General features: G+C 40.3%; 1 long non-coding RNA gene across 1 annotated transcript in view; it reads left to right on the top strand.

The window, feature by feature from the left end:
- LOC135277213 (uncharacterized) overlaps positions 1-26,528 on the top strand; it is a 99,041-nt gene that overhangs the window by 44,493 nt on the left and 28,020 nt on the right. The window contains exon 2 of the long non-coding RNA XR_010344785.1: positions 25,761-25,917. This is a non-coding gene — a long non-coding RNA (uncharacterized LOC135277213). The remainder of the gene's footprint in view (positions 1-25,760; positions 25,918-26,528) is intronic.

Genomic DNA, 26,528 nt, shown 5'->3' on the forward strand with positions numbered 1-26,528 from the left:
TCTTTCAAAAACTTGTGCAAAAGTCAACTATGAAACTTCAATGAGATTATATGTGGGTTCTGTGACTAGAGAGCCGAAAGACATTCTAACGTCCCTAATTACACCTTATCTTTTAGACATCATTCTCAGTGATTTATACATTTCATACAAGTTCTTTCATTTTGTTATTTCCTTTCATAATAGAGTACAGGTTGACCAGCTTGAAGTCAATGAGCATCTGATTGAGGCTAATGACTTTGTCTCTAGTGTACTGAGTTAATGAGACCTATGCTTATGGCAGGTATCAACACTTTCATTTTTCTTTCTCTACTCATTTTTTTTAAACTAATTAGAACAAATGCAATAAAATAGTCATATAATTGCACAAATGTTGCTTTACCATCAAAGATGGAGATGCTACTGAAATGGAAATATTAGTTGGCTAAAAATGCTACTGTGAAATAGCCAAACATCTACAAATATGAAAAAGCTGATGAAATGTTTGTAGGTTGAATGCATGGAAATGAAACAGTCCACATGTAGTTTTATAGTTGGCTCTCAGTTGTATACTATGTGTACAAAAACTAGGGTCAGGAGCTAGAACTTCTAATTCCGAATGTGCTCATTAATTTATTCAGCAAATATTTATTGAATTCGTTCAATAGTGTTGAACTAATACCAGGTAAGCCTGGAGTATCTTCTGTACCAGAATGTAAAAGAGTTCTCAAAAAAAAAACCCCACAAAAATTAGCATATACTCTTACATGTGATATACTGTACTAGGTGGTAGAAATCTGTTTTGTCTAATCCTGAACTAGCACCCTTAATGACAACCCTCTGACTGATTCTGACTTGTGTTTCATCTTTTTGACCCTTCTGATGAGCTCTTTGGCTTTGTGCCTGGTGGTTTTTGCAGTGGTGCTGCTTTTGGAAGAGGCTTTCTGGTTGTGATATCTGCCTACTTGAATTCGTTTGTCTAGGGGTAGGAGTCAGGCCGTTTCAGAATCCAAACATCTCTGCTAATGTGACTGCATTACTCTGCAATGTGGACAAGGAGCATTAAGAGAATCTGTACTGAATGACAGTGGCAAATGGATACAGACCCTACAGCCAAGCATCAAAACTTGGAACTCTTAAGTGATAACCAAATGGTGAAGGAAATATTTTCCAATTGTTATCCTTCTACTTGTGTGTGTGTGTGTGTGTGTGTGTGTGTGTTTGGCTGATGGTCCCATAGGAAAAAAAAATCCATGCTGTCGTTTGTGAAGTGGTATGGAAAATAAGTTTTCTCTATAGGGAGTGTTTGGGTGTTTGGAAGTGAGCACTGAGGTAGACTTTGGTGCATAGGATGTTTATCAGACATCAGCACCTGTTGAATGGAGGAGAAAGAAGCCTGGCTGGGTAGAGGGAAAAGTTCAACTGTGATGTAGTCCTGGCAAAACTTTGGCTGACTCCAGGGGGAGCTCTGAGCCTATGTTACTCATTGGAGTTGACTCTGTACTAAAATGATTGGGCCTTTATACCACACCTTTACCAATCACTGAATGTCAGTTGCTCCAGGAAGCATTTGCCCTTGGGAAACGTAACTCTGTGGCTGAGGCAGACCCTGATAGAACTGATAACTGGGCAACAAGTCCTTCCTGGATGGGAGATCTGGTGGGGACACATGTCTGTATGACAAATGTTCTTAGTAAACTGAGAATAGTGGAGAATTTCCTCAGCTTGATAAAGAACATCTACAAAACCTACGACTAACATTATATTTAATAATGAGAACTGGGTGTTTTCTCCCTAAGTTTTGGAACAAAGCAAGGATTTTTTTTTTTTCTCACCACTCCTAATCAGCATTGTACTGGAAGTCTTTAGTAGTGCAATAAAACAAGAAAAGGAATCAAAAAGTATATAGATTGAGAAAGAAGAAATATACCTATCTTTGTTCTGTAGATTGTCTATCTAGAAAATCACAAAGAGTACTAATAAATAATTATAGCAAGATCACAGGATATAAGGTGATATACACAGATGTCAATTGCTTTCCTATACCAGGAATGAATAATTGGAATTTGGAATAAAAAGATAACAGATGTTAATAGTACCACCAAAATGAAATACTTAGGTATGTATCTGACAAATATGTATAGAATCTATATGTAGAAAACTGTAAAACTGTGATATAAGAAATAAAAGATCTAAGTAAATAGATAGACCATGTTCATGGATTGAAGTACTCAATATTATTAATATGTCAGTTCTTCCCTACTTGATGTATAGATTCAATGCAATCTCTATCAAAATCCCTAGCTATTTTTAAAATATTGACATACTGATCTAAAATTTATGTGGAAAGGCAAATGACCTCCCAAAAACCAACACAATATTGAAAGAGAAGAATAATGTCTTACTGTAAGACTTGCTACAAAGCTATGGTAATTCAGACAGTGTGGTATTAATGGGGGAGTAGACGAACAGATCAAAGGGACAGAATAGAGAGTTCAGAAATAGACCCACACAAATATAGCCTGATTTTTGACAAATGAATAAAGGCAGTTTAACAGAAAAACTCTTTTTAACAAATGGTCCTGAAACTATTGGATATACATATGTAAACAAAAACAAAACCCAAACAAAAAAACCCAACCTAGACACAGATCTTAAACCTTTCACAAAAATTAACTCAAAATGAATCACAGACCTAAATATAAACCACAAACTTGTAAAGCTTCTAGAAAGCAGAAAATTTAGGTGACCTTTTATTTAGCAATGGGTTTTTAGATACAATACCAAAAGCACGATTTATGAAAGAAAAAATGGACAAGTTGGACCTTATTAAATGAGCAAAGTCTGAAAAAAGCAGACTTTTAAGAGATAACTGTTAAGAAAATGAAAAGACAAACCACAGATTGGGAGAAAATATGTATAAAACATATATTGGAAAAAGGGCTTGTATCCAACATATACAGAGAATTCTTAGAACTCAGTAATAAGAGAACAAAAAGCCCAATTTAAAAATGGGCAAAAGATCTGAACAGTTACCTCACTAAAAAAGATATGCAGATGGCAAATAAGCATATGGAAGAATGCAAACCATCATTTGTCATTAGGGAGCTGAAAATTAAAATAATGAGATATCACCACACCTCCTGGAATGACTAAAACTAAACGATAGTACCAGTTGCTGGCAAGGATGTAGAGCAACAAGAATGCTCATTCATTTCTGGTGGGAATGTAAATTGGTACCGTGGCTTTGGAAGACAATTTGGCAGTTTCTTATAAAGCTAAACAGAGTCTTACCATACAGTCTAGCAGCACATTCCTAGTTATTTCTCCAACTGATCTGAAAACTTATGTTTACACAAAAGCCTGCCTAGAAATGTTTATAGCAGCTTTATTTATAACCACCAATAACTGGAAGCAACCAAGATATGCTTCAATAGATGAATGGGTAAACTGTAGTTCATTTATTCTATGATACATTATGCAGAGAGATGAAACTTAAATGCATATTGCTAAGTGGAGAAAGCCAGCCTAAAAAGGCTACATATTGTTTGATTTCAATGATATGACATTTTGGAAAAGACAAAACTGTAGAGACAATACAAAAATAAATGATTGCTGGGGCCTGGGTGAGGGGAAGGGAGGGTTGAATAAGTGAAACATAGGAGATTTTTTAGGACCGTGATATTATTCTGTATAATACCGTAATTGTGGGCAAAAAATGTTATGTATCTATCAAAACCCATTGACCTTTACCACACAAACAGCGAACCTTAATGCGCATAAGTTTAATAAATCATTTAGGAAATCATGGAAATTCAGGATGGAATGTAGACTATGACAAATAAGTCTGTTTAACAGTGTATGAAACAATTTCACTGAAAAGGGTTGGGAGAAAAGGTACTGACCTAAGTAACTTTGGAAATGAGTGGAATTTGTAAAACTAAAGGCAAAATAATTGTTGTATTCTAGTTGATAAAGATGTATCTCATGGGAGTATGGGTTAACAATTCAGATGCTGTTAGACATCTGTATTGGAATTGAACTGATGCCAGCTTAATGTAGATATGGATGGTTATATGAAGAAATATTGGTAGGTATGTGTATGTAGTTGAGTTTGTATACACACATATATTTCCTTGCTAGTTAGCTGAGTGGGCCTAGTGTCAACAATGTCCCAGTAATGACCAGTGCTCCTTGTATCCAGATTATGGGTACCAAGAAGCTAGATCTTCTTGGATTTAAAGATTTGCAGCAGGAAATATACCAGATAAACCTGGAGCATCTTGTGTGCCAGAAAGTAAGAAAGTTTAAAAAAAAAAACAACCCACATTTAGTTCTTTAAGGAATTTCCATAATGGTTGTACTAGTTTACATGATCACTAGCTTTGTAAAAGTGTTCCCTTTCACCACATCCATACCAATATCTATTATTTTCTGATTTTTAAATTATGACCATTCTTACAGGAGTAAAGTGGTATCACATTATGGTTTTGATTTGCATTTCCATGATAATTAGTGATGTTGAGCATTTTTTATATGCTTATTGGCCATTTGTGTATCTTCTTTTGAGAATTGTCTATTCATATCCTTAGCCAACTTTTTGATGGGATTATTTATATTCTTCTTGCTGATTTGTTTGATTTCTTTGTAGATTCTGGATATTAGTCCTTTGTAAGATGAATACTTTGAGAATATTTTCTCCCAGTCTGTGGGTTATCTGTTTACTCTGCTTTTTATTTCTCTGTGCAGAAGTTTTGGGTGGGAGTGGGTGATGGATAAAAGACTGTACATTGGGTACAGTATACACTGCTTGGGTGATGGATGCACCAAAATTCAGAAATCATCACTAAATAACTTATCCATGTAAACAAACACCACCTGTTCCCCAAAACCGATTGAAATAAATAAAAATCCCACAGAAACAATCCCCACTAAAACTCTCCCTCTGAAAACAAAACAAAACAAAACACTCCACAACAATTGAGTATGTCAAAGAGACATAAAAGGCAACTGAAAGAGCTCCCAATGGCCAACTGGGAACAATGTGATCTATAAAATAGAGTGGTTTTGAATTATAACCCAAGGTGTAAAATCAATATCCATGCACTCATACTGATGTAAATAAATGATTAAATAAAGAAATAAATAGATGGTGGTGGGGAGGGGGATACACAAATATCCTATGGAGAAGAAATGCAAGTAATTTATGTAGATACTCTTTGCTCCAAGGAATTGGAGCATGGCTCCCATTTCTTTAGTGTGGGCTGTGCTTTGTGACTTCTTCAAAAGAGTAAAGTCTGGAAAGGAGAGGAAGGGGAGAGTAACTTTGCATTGAGAAACCTGGCAAACACATCCTCAGTTGGAAGATTAAGGTCAAAATTAACAGTGATAAGTCATGTTGACAGCATGCACCTTTGGTATGATGTACTGAGAATGTCAGTTTACCTCTATGGTCTTCCTCTCTGCAACCTTGGTTTAATCATGAGAAAAAGAACAGACAAATTCCAATTGTTTCACATTGTGCAAAATACTTGACCACTACTTAAAAACTGTCTATGTCTTCAAAAACAAGGAAATTCTGTGAAACTATCATAGCCAAGAGGAGCCTGGAGAGACATGTCTGGGTGGGATCCTGAAACAGTGAAAGAACATTGGATAAAAACTAAGGTAATCTGAATAAAGTGTGGACTTCAGTTAATAATAATGCTTATATATTGGTTCATTAATTATGACAAATGTACCATGCTAATGGAAAATATTTATAATAGGGGATACCAGCTGTGAAGTTCAGGAGAACTTTCTATACTGTCTTTGCAATTCTTCTGTAAATCTTGAGCCATTCTAAAAAATAAAGTTTATTATCAATTTAAAAAATGCTTGCCAGACATTGTTCTAGGCACTAGTGTGAGTAAGACATGCTCCTGTCCTCAAAGAGCTCAAGTTTGTGAGTCCACAGGTATGTGAAAATACAGTTTAGTATTCACGCCAGAGACTTGGGAAAAGGGTTTTGGAAACGTAAAGTTTAAAATGAGTTGTCTGTAGACTTCTAGCCCACATTTTGTGAAAAAGTCAATGTACTTCTAAAATGTGAAAAGCTGATTGGGGGTGGTGGTGATCTTATTTCAGGTTTCTCTTGCTGATGAGCTCATTCCCATCTCATCTCCCACCACTGTTTTCTTTGCTTACATTCATCCAGCCCTGACAGAGTACTCATCCTGTTTCCTTCTTCTTAGTCCATGCATGTGTATTGACAGGCTTTATTGAAGATGGAAGATATAAAAAATGTCTGTGAGTCTTAGATATAAAAATCTTAAAAGTATAGATTTGACACTCTGTTCTTAAAACTTCCTTGATCATTCCACCACAAAGAACTTCTCACCAGCACCCCAATCTGCAGGCTCCAGCTTCCTGCCAAGAGTCTGGCCCCATCTCACCTCTCTTTGCCAACCTCCAGTATTCTGGATCACTTCTTTTGCAGCAAAGTTTACTGCTCTATTTATTTCTCCAAGGCAAGTTTGGGATCTCACCTTCTTCATTCAAAGCAATCTAGCAAAGTTGTTTCTTAATAAAGGTAAGTTATTCTAAAAAAAAAAAAAAAAAAAAAAAAAAACCCAAACAAAATAAATACATAGGTGCCAGCTGTTAAAATAGTAGTTTCTTTGTTCTACACTAGATAAGTAAACAAATGAAGTGTTTCAATAAGGAGAGCTGGTAAGAAGAAGGAAGTGCCTGTTTTTTTCTTCTCTCCTCGTAGTCCTCAGACAACTTTACTTTCACTTGGTCCATTGCAACACCCCAAGATGGCAGCCTTGTACTCAGTTCTGTGTGATGTTTTGAATCTGCTCTTTCATTTGACTCAGTGTAATTAAAGTTATATCCATTTCTCATCATTCAGTTTGACCAGGGGGATAGAGTCAGTTTCTCCATGGCCATGGCCAGCAGTGCTTGAAAATATTAGTTGTCCCAGTTGTTGTGTTATTACTTATTTTATTATTCAGGACAGATTCCCTCAGCTAGACACAGCCATACCCTACAGCGATTATGTAAGAATGTGATTTTTATACATTCTTCTTTCTTCTGACTTCTGTTTTATCTTGAAATGATTATGGTGAGGGGTGGTGTATTTCTTCAAGGATCTCTCCCAGTTGGAAGGAACATAAGAGAGAATATTAGACATGACTTCTTTTGTTGTGAACTATAAAAACACAACGTCAACTAGTTTAAGCAAAAGAGGACATGGACAGTGGAGTAGCTTGTAAGATTAAGGGAAGAGCTAAAGGATACAGAACCTTGGCAGTGAGATGTATGTATGTCTTCCCATCCCTCATCTCTCTTCTATTTTCTTTGTTTGGCTTCTCTTTGCAGGCAGGTCCTTGCTTTCAGCCTCAGATTCCCATTATCCTAGCTCAGTGACCCCTCGCAGAAGGAGAGTGCCTGCTTTTATGTGATGTCTGTGCATTAGTTCTGGGGAAGAGCTCTGGGCAGCCCACCTGGAGTCACATGCTCTCTTCTTAGCCTAGTTGCTGTTGCCAGGGGCTTGGTGGATTATGACTGGCCTGGCCTGGGACCCTTGCCATCACCAAGGGGAGTGGCTTAGGGGGCTATGACTGACAGCCTCAAAATGACAAGGGGTGGATGTAGAGCGGGCAAATCAGCCGATGTCCATTACTGAAAGGATGTTGTATTTTCCTGCTGGGATAACAAGTGTAAATATTAGGTTGGTGCAAAAGTAATTGCTTTGGACAGTCTAGTACGGTCAAGTTGAAGTCCAGCTAGGGTCTTGTTTTTAGCTTTATCAGAAAGCCATGCAGGACTCATTCACTGGCAGTACTTGAAGCCAGAAATTGGAGGGCTGCACACCCCTCTCCTCAGGGAGCTCACAGTTTAAGACATAGAAATTCTTGAGTCATAGCTATAGCCATTAATGGCAAGAACCACAATTACTTTTGCACCAACCTAATAAATTCCTGGAGAGACAGACACTGGAGTAGAGAGTGAGGTTGGTGAATGTTTCAGGTTGAAGCCTTCTCTCCTTAGCCTGTGCCTTTTTCTCAGAAAGAGAAAACAACCCCCTGGGCGTGAAGGATTATGTGATTTGGGCAGCACGAGGTCTAGATAAAACTGTGGGAACAGCTTCAAGGACCACTGGAGACTTTCACTGGGACATGGGGCCTCGCTGTACCTGAAGCCTCCAGGGGGATGAGTGTGGTATCTTTTGTGCACTTGCGCTTTTATCTGCTAAAGCCCACTATGCAATAGGTTTCTCATTCTGAGCTGGTCTGGAATCTCGCACCTGGGTACGATTGGTTGTACTCCCACCCTGGGCTCTCACAAGTATGGACAGGGAGGGAGTATGAAAAGGTTATTTCTTTCCTGCCTGAGAGGTGCGAGGCCTCACCTCCTGGGGCCATTCCTAGTTCTGAATAAGAAGGTGTCTAAAGTGGTGGCATACAAGTGTCTTTTTTCTTATTAATGGTTGCAGTGGATTATAAAAGGGGACCCAGCAGGCATGGAAGGGCTTGCATCCATTTCAAAAGCTCCAGTACATTCAGAGGCCAAAGAAAGTCCTTTGAGAGTGCACTGTAAAGAGTGTTACCAGTAGTTTTTGTAACCGTAAGCCCTGGCAGGGATTCTGGACCAAACTGATGTCATTTTATTTTCTGTTCCGATCACAGCCTAGTAGCATCAAGTTAAAATCCAGCTAGGGTCTCATTTTTAGCTTTATGAGAAAGCCAACAGGACTCATTCAAAAAACTTTTATGGAGGGCAAGCCATTGGCAGGACCTGGGGCCAAGAGTTGGAGGGCTGCACACCCCTGTCCTCAGGGAGCTCACAGTTTAAACCATGGAAATTCATAAGTTGTACATAACTATAGCATAAAACTGAATAGGAACAGAGCTCTGAGGGAGGTAGAAGACAATGACTCAGTTTGAGGAAAGATACTTTTTTTTTTAACCAGTTGAAGTGGTGGAGTACAGAGTAGAGAAAGGGGAAGGATCATAATTTTATCACTGGGATATATCCGTGACCTCCTTGGAGTCCAAAGAGAAATACCAGAAACATCAGGAAAGTGTCTCTTTTGCTAAATCTAAGAATATATTAGTTATGTCATGGTATTTCCTGAACAGACAATGAGATGTCTCAGAATTGGTATAAGGGAGGGTGTTTTGAAAGAGCTATATACAAATTAAAACACCTTTTTTCTTGTTAAAGTATTTCCCAGTATTTTCCAAATGTAGACTTCCGTCTCCCTTCTCCACAATAAGCCCCATCCATGTAAGAGATGGGAGAGTGGTAGAAGGAGTAAATCTGCCAATAAAAATTTATGTTCCAATTAGGAGAGAATGATAGGGGGTCTTGTCCTGTGATCTTACCTTCTTGTAACATTGGAATCCCACTCATGAGCATTGAAAATATTCCTGATAGAACCAGGCTAGGGTTGCCAGATAAAATACAGAACACCAGCTAAATTTTAATTTCAGATCAACAACAAATAACTTTTTATAATAGTGTAAGTATATACTGGCAACACTAATCCAGGCTGTCTTGGCATGTTGGCACTAGACACATGGCTTCATTGGATCAAATGATTATCCACATCACGTGTCTGGCCAAAAAAGTCTCACCACTCCTGTTCCTATCCTAGTTCCCCAGAATATAATAGAAGGGGATCTTTGTTATGCTCAGGGCAGAACAGGGCAAAAGACACTGGCTGAGGATATGTGAACAAGAGGTTAATCTTGGGTGTGTTAAAAGTCTGATTGCCTTTTTAAACTCCATTCTCGGGCCAAACTTTAGTGAGGACTTCTTACCCTGCTCCCTTCCACCACCGTTAGGAATCAAAGGATCTCCTTCTACCTCAGACCTATGCAACTGGGGAGAGTAGAATGATTGGCAACTTATGCTTGAGGCAGAGCCTGTGGAAAATGGAATCCAGGAGAGAGTGAGTAAAGAGGTTGAAAGGATGAGAGTTAAAAATGAGACAGGGCACAAGTCAATGAGTCTCCTCAGCTGGTCATTAATGGCTGGTCCTGTGGGGGATGCCCTGAAAGTCTACAATTAGGGCTCCACACTTATTGAAGGAACTGAGGCCATTTTGACAAAAGCCATGCTTCTTAAACTTTAATATCCACACAGATTACTTGAAAATCTTGTTAAAGTGGAGATTCCGATTCAGCAGTTCTGGGGTGGGCTCTAAGTTTCTGCATTTCTAACGAGTGTCTAAGTGACGCTGATGCTGCTGGAACATGGCCCACATTTTGAGCAGTGTTAAAGAGAAATTGCACCAAACATTTATGAAAAATGTCGAGGAAGACTTTATTCAAGATTATTGCAATGGGGAGAGACCTTGAACTCAACTTCAAATACAAAAGGGACAGCTGGGGACTTATAGCCAACAGGCAGGGTGAGGGAGAGGATAGAAAGTATTAAGAATATATTGGTTAGGTATCCAGGGTGAGGGAAAAGGAATTGGATTAGATGTCAAGGGTGGGAGAATTATTTCTAAATGGCTTAGCAGGATTCTTGCTAAAACTGGATCCGAAGGCCAAGGACAAGGTTTAGTCAAGAAGAGGGTTCTGTGAGGAGCCTGGCTAAAGTTTGGTCAAGGAGGCAGTTCTTGTCAGTAGCAAGGGACCAGAGTAGAGAAGTTTCTACCAAATCCCTTTGTGGCTTCTGTTTGGACACATCACTTCTGCCCAAAGTGAGGGACTAATATTATACCATGCTCTAACATGCTGTGACTGACATGTGATATTGTTTGGCTCTGTGTCCCCACCCAAATCTCACCTCAAATTGTAATCCCCATAATCCCCATGTGTTGAGGTAGGGTCCTGGTGGGAGGTGATTGGATCATGGGGGCAGTTTTCCTCATACTGTTCTCATGATAGTGAGTGAGTTCTCTGATGGTTTTATGAGTGTTTGGAAGTTCCTCCTTTGTTCTCTCTCTGGCCGTCATGTGAAGAAGGTCCTTGCTTCCCCTTCACCTTCCACCATGATTGTAAGTTTCCTGAGGCCTCCCCAGCCATGTGGAACTGTGAGTCAATTAAACCTCTTTCCTTTATAAATTACCTGGTCTCAGGCAATTCTTTATAGCAGTGTGAGAGCTGACTAATACAACATGTTGACAATAACTTTTGTTAAAAGATAAACTTAAAGATCATGCATGGTGGTTCATGCTCATAATCCAGCCACTTCAAGAGGCTAAGGTGGGTGGATTGCATGAGGTCAGGAACTTGAGACTAGCCTGGGCAACATGGTGAAAATATGCCTCTGCAAAAAATTAGCCAGGCATAGTAGCACATGCCTATATAGTCCCAGCTACCTGAGCTGAGGTGGGAGTGTCACCTGAGCCTGGAGTGATTGAGGCTGCAGTGAGCTGTGATTGTTCCACTGTACTCCAGCCTGGGCAACAGAGTGAGACTCTGTCTCAAAAAAAAAAAAACAAAACAAAAAGATAAACTTTAAAATCTTAAAGAGTTCATATGAGCACATAGTGATTCATGAGTCAGGGAGCTCCAAACTACAATTGGTTTGGGGATTCACTGAAGGGGCACAAGGGTAAGGCTTGATAGGAAACAAAAACAAACAAACAAAAAGATTGGTTAAAGTGGAGTAGTAGCTCTATTTGGATCATTCCAGAGGAAAGTCCCTAGTTAGGAGATAGCAGTTTTTAATTGGCCTAAAATATGACCATTTATGCTGAGTTGGGTTTTGGTTTGCTTATGTAGAAACCCAATGCACTGGAGCTGCCTCAGTCTAATGGTTTCTCAATGAATTATTTTAACATTGTACAGGACAACCAGGAGAAGGCTGTCAGCAACATAACCTAGTTGAAAAGATATTTGGATTACCATCAGATTACCCTGTTTAATGGAAATGGCAGTTTTTAATGTTAGAAGCCTGTTAACAGACTCTAATCCTGGAGAACCAAGGGGGTAGAAATGCTGGTCATGGTGGTTGTAACTCTGGACCCCTGACCTCAAGTTTATAGCCTTCTCATACCGTAACTCCAATGGAGTTCTCTCTAAAGTGTCCCTCAATGTCTTTATGGTCTTTATTTTAAAAAATATATTGTTTTCTTGCCGGGCATGGTGGCTCACACCTGTAATCCCAGCACTTTGGGAGGCCTAGGCTTACAGATCACTAGAGGTCAGGAGTTTGAGACTAGCCTGGCCAGCATGGCGAAATTCCATCTCTACTAAAAATACAAAAATTAGCTGAGCCTGGTGACAGACTCCTGTAATTCCAGCTACTTGGGAGGCTGAAGCATGAGGACTGCTTGAACCCCAGGAGGCGGAGGTTGCAGTGAGCCAAGATTGTGCTACTGCACTCCAGCCTGGGTGACAGAGTGAGATTATGTCTAAAAAATACGTATTATATATATATGTATATATGTTTCTGAATGTAAAAATAATATACCTTATCATAGACAACTGGAAAATTGGGAAAATACTAAAAAAGACAAATCAGTGTAAAAGTCAATTTGAACACTCAGAGAAGACCACTGATAACACGTATCCTATATATACACATAATGATATCCATACATGTGTAAATGTGTGTCTAATTACATACGCTTACAATTTCCTTCTTACTCAACAAGAGATTCTTAAATTGTAGACATTCCCCTGAGCATCGTGCATTGTTGATGTGTTATGAATATTGAGACAAGATTCAGTATCTCTGTCTTTCCAAGAAAAGGAGCTGAATGCATGCAGTCATTTGCTCATTCAACAGTAGGGAGCTCTCAAGTCAAGGTTATCTCATCTCTGGAGCTCAGCCACAGCATTTCTTTAAGACCCCGCAGGGCAGAGGTCCTTCTATTTTAACCACTTTGATAACTCTCTTCATTATTTTCCTCCACACTCCATCCCTTGTGGAATAACAGCACCTGGAAACTCTCTTCTGATTTCCCAGGGAATCTCTGCTGGCTCTTTTGGGTAGAGAGAAAGGAATGAGTGCCAGGTGAAGTGGCTCATGCCTATAATCCCAGCACTTTGGAAGTCCAAGGTGGACGGATCACCTGAGGTCAGGAGTTTGAGACCAGCCTGACCAACATGGAGAAACCCCCGTCTCTACTGAAAATACAAAATTAGCCTGGCATGGTGGTACACGCATGTAATCGCAGCTACTGGGGAGGATGAGGCAGGAGAATCGCTCGAACTCAGGAGGTGCAGGTTGTGGTGAGCCAAGATCGTGCCATTGCACTGCAGCCTGGGCAACAAGAGTGAAACTCCATCTCAAAAAAAAAAAAAAAAAAAAAGAGAGAGAGAGAGAGAAAGGAATGAGTGTTTGAAGACTTCAGTGGAGAATGCAGAATGAAAGATCCATCCCCACAGGATCTGAGCTCATTTTTCCATCCCAGGCCACCTTCTCTAGTCTGAAAGTCCTCTGTGACTTTCTTCTTCTGTGTTTGCTAACATTTATTTGTCCCTTTTTTAAAAACTTCAGTGCTGCTTTGTTGCTTTTTTAAAATGGAAGACAATGACTTTCTTCTTCATGAGGCAGAGAGAGAAGATGTAGAAAGAAAAGCTCCAAGGATTTAGAGCCTGGAAATTCAGATACTTCTTCCTTCACTTCTTTCCTTGAAGATGTCGGTATGGGTGATGGTAAAAGTAAGAGTGGTCCCTTCCAGATGATCTCTCCAGTGACCTTGGGCACTTCATGCACTCTCTGTGGCTGTAGCTTTTGTATTTGAGAAACGGGTAGAAATCATCTCTCTCTGCTCACATCAGAGAAATAGGTGGGAAATGTTGAATGGAATAGAAAGCTAATCACAGATATGTGGTTGTTACTGTTTATGTTGTTTTTACTTCTGCTGCCATGAGCAGTGTTATGGGAAGAAAACATACATTTTTAACAAGTTTTTTATTCTTCAAGAAATGGTAAAGATACAGAGTATAAAGTTTATACAGTGACAGCTGTCTCCTGCCTACTATCAGTCCCTTTTCAGAACAGTAGCTACTTTCAACCTGTTTGTTTTCTTCCAAAAATATTCTCTGCATGTATAAGCATATGCATATATATGTATGTGGTATGTTTTTTTTTTAAGTAGTAACCCACTCCTGCATGTTTCTTTTGGTTGTTGGTTTTTTATTATTCCATATGAGCACATTCCATTGCATATCATCATTGCATATTAATTGCAGTTTAACTTTTCTTCTTATGGTGGACATTGAGTCTGTTTCCAGTGACTGGCTATTTCAAATTCTGTGGCAATGATCACTCTGTGCATTTGTGTATCTGTGCAAATAGATATATCATGAAGTCTTAGAAGTGGGATGGCTGAGTCCAAGTTTATGAACACTTTATATTTTAGTAGAAATTGCCAAATTGTCCTCTAGAGAAATGTGAACAATTTACATTTGCAAGAATGCAGTGTTTCTATATACCCTCACCAATATTGCATATCGAGCTCTACCAACTAGAATTTATAATGCTATCTTATTATTAAGCTTAATTTTGTGTTTCTGTTACATTGAGAGAGCTTGAATATCCCTCTCTTCATATATGTAAAAGCCATATATTTCTACACTGCTTGCATATGCTCTTTTTCCTTTCGAAAGAGTACATATTAAGAGGGCAGGCTCAGATTGGCTGGCTCTTCCCGGGCTTATCTGGGGCTCCTTCCCAGCTACCCAGATGCTTGTCTCTCTGGTCTCTTGTGTCTATGCTGCTCTAGCAATCACAGACACCCCAGACCATGTATCTGCACCAGTGCACCCATCCATTTGCCCCGATAAGTGAAAGCTGACTGCACAATTCTGTGTTATTTATGGCTTTTCTTCCAGCTACAAAAAGTACTTTATTCCTCCTCACCGTGGAAGCTGATGTGAGGCAAGTGTCTTCTAAATTTTATAGTACAGCAAATGGAGATGTGAAGACATGTAATTGGCCATCTGAACACCTAGTGAGACAACTGCTGAGTCTAAGTATATAAGATGTTTGACTGTGGTGATCGCATCAGCCACAGGCCAGCTCACGGGGGTGCAGAGGCAGCAAGATGTGGGTGGAACACTGTACTTTGGAACTTGGAGATATGTGTGTTTTCTTTCCAGCTCAACCGTGGATTTGTTGATAAAGATTAGGCAGGTACCCTCTGTCTCCGGGGCTCAATTTCAGCATCTAAAGGCCTTCAGATTCACAGTGAATATTTGACATCTGTGGAAAGAGAGGGGAAGGGAGGAGGTTTTGTCAAAAAGAGCCTCAGTCTATAGAGTAAATCTGAGAAAGTCTCACTGTACTGATGCGTAGCTCCAAAGTAGAGATCACCCATTAGAGCAGCATATGTCAGACAGAAACTATCTGGCCCTAGTACCCCCGTCGTGTCCAGTCGTTGGCTGGGAGCTGCCCAGGGAGACCTTGGCCTTGGCTTGACCACTGGGGTACACCCCTAAGGCTCTGCCAGCTGCCTACACTCTTCTTGGCAGACTCACTTGAGACCTGGGCAGTGTACCTTGGTGCCTGGCACAACTAATTCATTTGTATAGTTTTAGGGAATTATTCTGGGTTCCTCCAAAAGTAGTGCAGATCTGAAGACATAATTACTACAGGATCAAACAATATTATAGTACCCTTCTCCTCCCAATATTTTCTCATCTAAATTATTAGAATACATGCTGGAGGCAATCAGCTCTTTCTTATTGTGAAATATTAAAAATATATTTCCTGTGTTGTATGTAAAATCTGTATAAATTGGTACTTATCTGAACATAGGGGTGAGGCCAAGTATGAAAACAATGAGAAAAATATTCTTAGATGTTTATGAGAAGAGGGGAGAATGAGCCAGATTTCACAAGAGAAAATAGGCACATGGACTATTCAGTGCAGCCCATATTAGTTCAGGTTCTCTGAGAAGCAGATAAGACTGGATTGAATATGCAAGAATTTCATTAAGGGAAGCGTTTGTGAGAGAAAATGGAGAGGGAGTTTCCTAACACTAGGAGAGCTGCCAGATTGCCATGCGAGTCTGCCCCCAAAGTGAAGGAGAAGAGGAAGGTGGGCTGGGTAGAGTGTAAGGGTGGAGTAGTCTACTGAAGGTTCTGTAAGGCCATAGGGAAGTTCTTGAGCCAAACTCCTCATCAGAGGAGTTCTGCATCTCCCAGGACTAGACCTGCCTTAGAATCCCTGCTGCACCCAGTAATCAGCAGAGAGCAACCCACAACCCATGGAAGTATGGCCTTGGCACAAACGTACCCATGGATTTGAGCTCAGAACATCTGGAGCCCATGGTCAATTCCGATTCCTTTAGGTAGAGGGCTAGGAGGAGCATTCTCATGGCTGCCACATACCTTGTGACATCTGACAACATTCTCCATTACTTTGTCCTATTATAAGTGGTCACGTTACTTTTCTGGGAGTAGCTGCATTTAGGACATTTGTGTAGTCATGTCCTTGTGGAAGAAGTTTTTTGGGATTTGTAAGTTCTTAGGGTCTCAATGATATACATTTTTGAGATAGGCTTAAAATGCCTATTAAAGAACCCTATCCCTTCTCCAACTCTGTTGCTTTATGGGAATAATAAAATGTCACAAGTCACTAAACATTGCAACTATCTTGGTCTTCCTTAAATTATCCTAGGACCTCAGAGGTCCATGTACAGACACTTTTGGTGCCCCATATCTCATATCTACTTCTGATTTTAGCCATGGCTATGAGGGACACTTCTAGGAAAGCTCAGATTCATTGGTAGCAACCTACTAGAGGCACAGAAGTGTGGAGTTTCTTTCTGCTTTCTGCCCTCAGAGTCTATCTTAGCTGCCAGAGTCTGCTTGGGTCAGGCAAAGGCCTCCTGGAAATGTCAGGGAGTGAATGCCCCTGAGGCCATTCCTTAACCAACAGAGGATGAGAGTTTGTGGAAGGATGCTCCAGCCCTTTGTCTTTCATACTGATAGTTTTGGGAGACATTCTGTGTTCCTCTCTGGAGTTCCCAGAAAAATTGAGCTAACCCCAGGTATGCATCCTGACTTGGTCTTCCCCTTTTCCCTGTTTCTTACTTTCTCTGCTTCCTTACTTTCCCTCCCTTTCTCCCTCCCTCCCTTCCTCCCTCCCTCCCTCCCTTCCTCCATTCCTTCCTTCCTTCCTTTCTCCCTCCTTTCTTTCTTCCTTTCTCTTCTTTTCTTTTTTCTTTTCTTTTCTTTCTTCTTTCTTTGAGTCTCACTGTGTTGCCAGGCTGGAGTGCAGTGGTACAATCTTAGCTCACTGCAACCTCTGCCTCACCTCCTGGGTTCAAGCAGTTCTCCTGCCTCAGCCTCTCAAGTAGCTGGGACTACAGGTGCGTGCCACCACACCCAGCTAATTTTTGTATTTTTAGTAGAGATGGGGTTTGACCACGTTGGCCAGGATGGTCTTGATCTCTTGACCTCGTGATCTGCCCACTTCAGCCTCCCAAAGTGCTGGGATTACAGGTATGAGCCATTGTGCTGGCCTCCTCACTGCCTTTCTTTGACAATCTGTGATCACCTCTAAGTGAAGCATATGCACCCAAGTCCTTGTCTCAGGCTCTGATTTCACTGGAGCCCTTATGGGCTACAAATCCCTGCAGAGTGTGTCCTAATACCTTAGGTAGCTCTTTGGGACCTTTCCATGAATCATGGGTGAAGAGAGGGGAATTTTTCTCCTTTCTGCTCATGCTTTCTCCACATTTCTGTGAAATGCTATGGTGGGTGATGGTGCCTTGTTGGGAGTGGCCTGAAACTGCCAATCTTAAAGTCCGTTGGTACAAAGGGACAAAGAGTGAGTTGAGCAAAACCCCACTATTCCCAGGTGACGACTTTATAAAAGATGGCCTAGATATTGTTGCTTCCCTGCATCTAAACTGGTATTTTCTTCACTTTCTTCAGCAAGGCCCAACCTGGGACCATTTCCTCCTAAATAGATTCCATGTAAAGTTCACAGCCTGAACTAAGGAGCTGTAGCAGGCATGGAGGTTACATGCTCGCAGGAATCCCTTGCTACCCTTAGATCCTTGCTTCTTGACTATTTTCTTAGGCTTGTGATCATTCTTAATTCTGACTTTTATTTATGTCTCCTTGGTTCTGTGTTTGAAAAGTCCAAAAGTGACTTGATCATTACAGTTCACTTTAAAAAAAATTTACAAAATTGTGGTAGGATACACGGTAACACAATTTAGCATTTTAACTATTTTTAACTGTACAGTTTAGCAGCATTAAGTGCATTTACATTCTTGTGCTACCATCCGTGGAATTCTTTTCATCTTGCAAAACTGAAACTCTATGCCCAGTGAACATGAACTCCCCATCTTTCTTATCCCCAGACCCTGGAAATGACCATTTTACTTTCTGTCTCTATGTATTTGACTATTCTAGGTGCCTCATATAAGTAAAATCACAGTGTTTGTCTTTTTCTGTGTGTGACTGGCTTATTTCAGTTGGCTTAATGTCCTTAAGGTAGCAATGTTGTGGTATGTATCAGAAGTTTCTTCCTTTTTATGGCTGAATAATATCTCATTGTATGGATATACCACATTTTATTTATTCGTGCATCTGCTGATGGATATTTGGTTTGCTTCCACCTTTTGGCTATTGCACATAATGCTACCATGCACATGGGTATGTAAGACTCACTTTTGGTGACATTTTCCCCAGGAAGTCTTCCCTTGTACGTATTCTTTGTTAGATGGTGAGCAGTGGTATGACAGTGTCTCATTCATCTTTTTATACCATTGACCAGAGGACTTGTTGCATATTAGACACTTAAATCGGTGGCTGTTGAATTCCTTGATTCCCTATCTGTTATTTCCCCCAGAGCTGAAGGGATACTGAATTCCCATAGCAGTTTACCTATAGTATTCCATTGTACTTTATGTAGCAGAGAGCTGTAATATTCTCTGTCCAACTCTAAACTCCTTGAGTTGGGAGATGTTTTGTAAATGTTTGCTGTTTAAAGGAATGCTTTTCCCTGTCCTTTCTCCTTGGCCACATGGTAGTATCTCCAGCTTGCTCCCCAGTTTTCACACTTACCTGACATCTGTACATGTTCTGAGCACCTGGTGAATTGACAAGTCCTCGTAGACGTAGTGTGTCTTGCTGGACTCTGCAACCCATTTCTGCCTGAAGTCCTAGCTTGACCTTGGAAATTCTGACTCAGACTTGCAATTAGGTTCTCATAATGAATCATCCTCATTGACTGACAATAAGATACAGGTTTGTGAAGGAATTAACTGATATGGTGCATATAAAATACCTAGCAGAGAGGTTGGCTCATGCAAGTGCACAGTAAATGGTTATTTTTTATTAGGTATAATATTGTTTATTATATACAAATATATATTATATACAATATATATACATTTGTGTATACACATATAATCTTTTTATTCCTTATGTTATTCTTACCTCAACAAATCATTTAAGGTGTATGACACTGAAAGTTACATATTAAAAGAATTATTGAAGTAAGAACAAGACATCGAGAGTAATGTTTTGGAGATAGGAAGATTGTAGTGTTCTAGAATTAGGGCATAATTAGGACATAATTCTAGGACATTACAATCCTAATTCTAGGACATTGCAGTCTAGGCTAAGGGTAGTTGTGGTACTTAAGCATTAAATTTAGTTAACCAAAAAAAAGAAAAGAAACAGCAACAAAAAACACTTCTATTATTTCTCATATTTTGGGAACAGAAGGAAGAAGACAGCCACCTTCATGTCTGGGTAATGAGACATAGTGGGAGACCTGATCACTTCTCTTGATGTTTGCTGATGAGAATGGAGTGAGAGCCAGGGTGAAAGGGATTATAGAGGGATTGCTTCTTTGGTTTATCCTTGTTGGAAAGAAGTTAAGGTACAATAAGAAAATATCTTTTTTGGGATCAGAGTATAACTGTTCTCTTTGCAGTGGTCATGGGCTTAGAAGATGAAAAGTAGTACCCAGGTGAGAGTTATGAGGCTGATAAAAATGATGTGTGGGCTGGGCAGGGTGGCTCACACCTGTAATCCCAGCAGTTTGGGAGGCTGAGGCAGGCAGATAACCTGAAGTCAAGAGTTTGAGACCAGCCTGGCCCACACGGTGAAACCCCATCTCTACCAAAAATACAAAAATTAACTGGGTGTGGTAGTGGGTACCTGTACCACCCAACTACTTGGGAGACTGAGTTAAGAGAATCACTTGAACCCAGGAGGTGGAGATTGCAGTGAGCCGAGATAGTGCCACATTGTACTCCAGTTTGAGTGACAAGAGCAAAACTCCGTCTCGAAAAAAAAAAAAATGATGTGTGCATGAGCAGATGATACTATGTTGGTAAGACCTCAGAACTGTTGCATGTTTCTTGGCCTAATTGGCTGTATCACTCTCCATGGTTACTAATATTAATACTTAGTCCAGGCATCTTCCCAATATGATTTGCTTTGAAGTGTTGCTTAGGTTTGAAGTTGTGTCTGCTATGATCAGATTATGATCATACAGATCAGATTATAATACAAACTACTTAATATAGTTTGTATCACCGAGGATGTCAGAATACCTCCCTTATACCTACCCAATCAATATTACTAGAAGCATTCCATGGAGCCCTTCTTTGCTATGTCACCAACCCAGGGACTGGGAGAATTACACCATCAACTCCTAGATGACCGTGTGATGTCAGTCTAACATAGTCTGCTTCCATCATGATCAGTGACAGAGATTTCACTGTCAGAACATGACATCCTTAGCATAATTTAGAGGTCTGTAAACACTTTCTATCAAGGTCCTGATAATAAATATTTTAGGCTTTGCAGGTCACACAATCTCTTTTGAAATTACTCAGCTCTGCTTTGAGGGACAGAAGCAGCTATAGACATGTAAATGAATGGGCATGATTATGTTCCAATACACCTTTATGTATGGACACTGAAATTTGAATTTTATATAATTTTCACATGTTACAAAATATTATTTTTTCTTTGATGTTTTCCAACCTTAAAATAATGTAAAAAAGCAGTCTTAGCATGTAGGCCATACAAAAACAGGGAGTGGGTGAGATTTGCCTCATAAGCATGGCTTGCCTACTCCTGGCTTAGTTGAAATATGAATCTCTCTGAGTGGAATCAGGCTTTAAACTATTATCTGTCATTGGAATCTTCTTGTGAAGGAAAGGACTGTATGTTTGATAGAGAGGTAAAGAGTAAGGAGACATCTTTAAGTGTGAGGAATCTTTGAGGCCGCTGGAACCCTGAGTTACAGAAATTCCAGGAGAGAATCGAAGTTAAGATATAGCAGAAAGAATGTTTGCCTTGGAGTAAAAGACCTTTATTTAAGTCCCAACTCAGTCACTTCCTCGCTGTATAGCTGGGGCTACTTATTTTATCTCTCTGAGTTTGTTTCCTCACCTGTAACATGAGGGTGACATTCTTACAAGACAGCAGTGGGGATTGGAAGAAATCAAGCATCTACTCAGGGGTTAACATGTTGGTACCCCCCATAACTTAGGGCTGATATCACCTTGACTCACTTTTTTCTTAAAACACTGAAAAAATGTGCTACAGGGATGGGGAAGGAAGCTCTAAGAACTCCTAGGGTATCTTTAAGGAGCAAGGGAGTCCATCTCTGATTAGTGGGCACAACCAGGACAGCAGGGAAAGGCCAGGGAGGGGAATGAAAACTGAGATAGTGTCTGTCCCAGGAAGGCCAGGGGAGCAGAGCTATAGGACTGTGAGCTTGGAAGGAGCAAAGCAGGAGTTAGGTCAGCCACAGGGGAGAAAGAAGCAGTTTCAGGGCAGGTCAGGAGGCAGGAGGCCTCAAATGGATGTTTGGGGCTTAGAAGTGCCCAGCTAACCAGGATTCTAGGATCACCAGCATTCCCAGCTGAAGGCCCCATTAGCAGGGGTCAGGGCACAAAACCCATCAGTTTCTGAGCTTCCTGAGGCTTCAGCCAGGGGCTCCCTGCCCAGTTTCATTCAGTGGTAGGAGCTCACTAATGCATCCCCAGCACTAAAAAGATCACATGTTACTAGCACTTTGTACATGAATACAACTTTGATGCTAAATGAATGATGGGCTGCGTCATGCACTGGTGTTCTGCTTGGATTCCTTTGGAATCTGTACTCCTTTGGAGTCTCTACGAGGGGCAGAGACTCTTACACTGTACTTACATTGGTCAAGGTAAGTGAGCTTTACTGTAGAGACACAGGACAGTGCTGTCTAATAGAGCTTTTTACAGTGATGGAAATGTTCTTCACCTGCATTGTCCAACATAGTAGCTATTAGCCTCACATGACTGTTTTTTTTTGTTTGTTTTTTTAGATGAAATTTTACTCTTGTTGCCCAGTCTGTAGTACAATGGTGCAATCTTGGCTCACCCCAATCTCTGCCTCCAGGGCTCAAGTAATTCTCCTGCCTCAGCCTCCTGAGTAGCTGGAATTATAGGCATGTGCCACCATGGCCAGGTAATTTTGCATTTTTAGTAGAGATGGGCTTTCTCCATGTTGGTCAGGCTGGTCTTGAATTCCCAACCTCAGGTGATCCTCCCACCTCAGGCGGATCCCAAAGTGCTGGGATTATAGGCGTGAGCCACCATACCTGGCCTCACATGACTATTGAACACTTGATATGTGGATAGTGTGACTCTGAATTTTTAATTTTAATTAATTTAAATTTATATTTAAATAGTCAATGATTACCTTATTGAACAGTATAGATGTAGATTTCAAAGAACGTTTGGAACAAGTGTTCTTTGTGTACTATCCATCACCAACGGGCAACTTTCTTCTGTGTGTCTTATTTTCAATTACTGAAACAGATAGAAAAACATCGTAGGATCTAGTTCATCTTTTCACAGTATCTGGATCTACCACCTTGGGGTCAGGTTCTTCAGCCCACTTGTGGCTAGGGATGGGGCAGGACTTTGTGTTATGAACATAGCCCCATAGGGGGCAGGACTGTGGGTAAACAGACTCTCTTAGAAAAGGACTGGAGGAGTCTGTGGGCAGGGCATGCAGTGATTAGCATTGCTTGTAAAGAGTTCTTGTGGGTCTCCAGAGGGCAAAGGAGTTTATGAGGAGGCACATTGTAACTCATTCGTTCTTTTACCCATGCTTTTATTGAATAACCACTGTAGATCAAGCAGAGTGCTAGACCCTTGGGATACCATGACACATTAGGCAGATGTGACCCCTTAATTACCAAGCTCATGGATTAGCAATAGGAGCAGAAAATTGAATGATTGATAACAAATACAATGTGTTGAATGCTATAATGGTAGAGTGGGGAATGTCTAGGCAATGTAAGGCAAGAGATCTTAGGTCAGTTTGTAGAGGTCAGGGAAGACTTCTGGAAGGAATGAGACAAAGCATTTGGCAGGTAATAAGGAGGGAAGGAAAGAGTAGGCAAAGTCCCAAAAAGGATAGAATACACGTTTGTAAAAACTAAAACAAGTTCAGTGAGCCCAAATTCTCTGTTATGAGAATGTGGTTTCTGATCCTGTAGGGGAATGTTGCCATCTATTGCAGCCTCTTGAAGATGCTCAGTGCATTTTAGCTAAGTAGAGGCTCTGAGAAGTCCTCAGTTAAAAGTAAATCTTAATCGAGTTTTAGCAAGCATTTATACAGTTTGTTTAAACATGCAACCCTTTCTCTCAACCAACCTCCTCTTAGCAACAGGCAGAACTAGTATCCATGGAATGCTAGTTGGGAAACTGATCTAGGCATTTCAGTTGTGTTCAGTAGAAAGAGACTGTATTTAAGACAGTTCTTGCTGCCCAATCAAATTTGTTCTGGGCCTGAAAATAAATATGTAACTTTCTACCCGAATGCTTCTTGGCACACCTAGAGCCGGATTCATTGGCAAAGTGCTTGATTTCTGCTTGCAGTGTCTCCCTTGAGGGTCTATCACAGTCTGAATGAACTTCACTTTTCCTGATGCTATTTGTCTAATGCCCAGAGTTACAGGAACTCAGTTTTCCTTTTCAATTGTCCAGGTGTATTATTCCGTTCTCACACTGCTAATAAAGACATACCTAAGACTGGGTAATTTATAAAGGAAAGAGGTTTAATTGAAGCATAGTTTACCATGGCTGGGAGGCCTCAGGAAACTTACAATCATGGCACAAGGGAAGCAAACATGTCCTTCTTCACATTGTGGCAGTAAAAAGAAGTGCAGACTGAAGTGGGGGGAAAGCCCCTTATATAACCATTAGATCTCGTGAGAACTCACTCACTATCACAAGAACAGCAGTATGGGGGTAACTGCCCCATGATTCAATTTCCTCCCACTGGGTCCTTCCCATGACATTTGGGGATTATGAGAACTATAATTAAAGGTAAGAGGACACAGGCAAACCATATCACCACGTGTCTGGAAATTGCCTTCACAGTGTCTTCCAAGGCCCTCTCTGCAGAGGCACTTTTCCTTCGGAGAGCTGTGAGGACATTGGCTGTCCCTGCCATTCTCTTGATCCACATATTATGCTCCTCATGTTTTCATATGGTGCATTTGGTCTACCCAGCTGAGCACTGGGCTTTGGAGTTACTCCACTTCTAGGTAGTGATTGTGGACAAGCAACTTCACTTTTCTCTACTTCAGTTTTCTCATCTATAAACTAGAAATTATATTACTGCACAGGGTCCTTGAGACTTCAGTGATTTAGATGATATTATATCTTTTTAAGTGTTCTAAATGTTCCAGATCATTGAGAACAGTACTGTCACCTAAGAAGCATTATTACCTTTTCAAGGAAAGGTAGCGACTCCAGTTGTTGTCTTGGATTTGCTACAAAGCTTCTCTTTACAATTGCTTTGTATCATTGATTTCGGGTTTGAATCTTTCACAGGACAGTATCTTTCTCTAGGATATATTCATTCCTGATTTTTTTGAGGTTGTAATCCTTTCTTCCTTTGTTTCTTTTCATATTCCTCCTCTTTTTTTTTTGGTAACAGTTTTTTTTCCCCCAAATATAAGTCACCCAATATACAATGCACCCATTTAAATTGCAGAATTCAACGACTTTCAGTATATTCTCAGGGTTATGCATTTATCACTACAGTCAATTTCAGAACATTTTTGTCACCACATAAAGAGACTCATACCCATTAGCAGTCACTTTTCATGTTATGTACTGCATGTTAATATCCCTCCCCCCGCAATTTATGTGTTGAAACCCTTACTCTCAATGGGATTGTATTAGGAGGTGGAGCCTTTGGGTGGTAATTCGGCTTAGATGGGGTCATGAGGGTGGAGACCCCAGGATGGGATTAATGTTCTTATAAGAAAAAAAGGGCTACAGCTTGCTCTCTCTCTGCATGCATGCACCACGGAAAGCCATGTGTGTACATAACCAAGCAGAGGTCTCACCAAGAACCCAGGCATGCTGGCACCCTGATCTCTGACTTCCAGTCTCTGGAACGGTGATAAATGAATGTTTGCTGTTTCAACCACGTGGTCTATGGTATTTCTATTATAGCAACCTTAGCTGACTGAGAAACCTCATTTCCCCTCAACCTCTGTACTTTCGTTTCTCCTAACCCCTGGCAACCATTAATCAGTCTCTTTGAATTTGCCTAGATTGGACATTTCACATAAATGGAATCACACAGTCCGTGGGCGTTGCAACTGGCTCCTTTCACCCAGCATGGTGCTTTCAGGTGTCATCCATGCTGTCACATGCATCAGTGTTTCATTCCTTTTTGTGGCTAGAGCGTACTTCATTGTATGGATGGACCACATTTTGTTTATCCATTTATCAGTGGATGGATATTTGTGTTGTTGATGAACCTTTTGGCTATAACAAAGAATGCTGCTATGAATATTTGAATACCTGTTTTTAATTCCTTTGGTTGTATCCCTAGGAGTGGAATTGCTGGATCATATGGTAACTTTCTGTTCAAGATTCTGAAGAACTGCCAGCGGGTTTGCCACAGCGGCTATCCTATTTTCTATCGCCACCAGCAGTGCTGCATTGCTTGACTTGTCATTACCTCTACTTGCCAGCTGACTTGTAAACAGGTAATAGACCTTATGGCTTATTATTGATCTATATTTATTTTAAAAGCAAAGGTAAGGGATATTTTCGAAAAAAAATTTTAGTGGCATATGTTGAAATAATTATGCTTTATCAAAAAACAAAACCAAAACAGATTTGCTAGCGAGGCAGCAAATGTTAGCAGTTATTATTATGAGACTAACCTAGATTATAAACCCCTTCCCAGTCAAGATCTAAACCTTATTTACCTAGATTTCTTCAGGGAGGTTGTCAAGAGGCTTGGGATGAATACACGTTTATCATTCTTCCATTTGTTCATTTAACACTTTATGTAGGGTTATGGTGTATGCCCACTTTTAGTGATGTATAATTAAAAAAGAGAAAGACAATTTTAATGCCACAGCGAGTCTACCATTTACTCAATGAAGATGTGCCTGCAGGCAATAGGGGCACTCAAGCCTGGAAGAGTGAATGCAGGCTTAAAGCCCATGGAAATTATTTATGAATAATTTTAAGGGCTTGTTACCCTTTGACAAAAGAAGGACATACATGATTTGTCTGTCTGGCTGAGTAGGTGGTGATGGCATTGTTGGCAAAGAAATGCAGGAATTGACTGAGGACCAAGAGAGGCTTT

Source organism: Aotus nancymaae, unplaced genomic scaffold (genome assembly GCF_030222135.1).
Source record: "Aotus nancymaae isolate 86718 unplaced genomic scaffold, 86718_ANA_hifiasm-v0.15.2.pri h1tg000030l, whole genome shotgun sequence".
In the NCBI taxonomy this organism is placed as follows: domain Eukaryota; kingdom Metazoa; phylum Chordata; class Mammalia; order Primates; family Aotidae; genus Aotus; species Aotus nancymaae.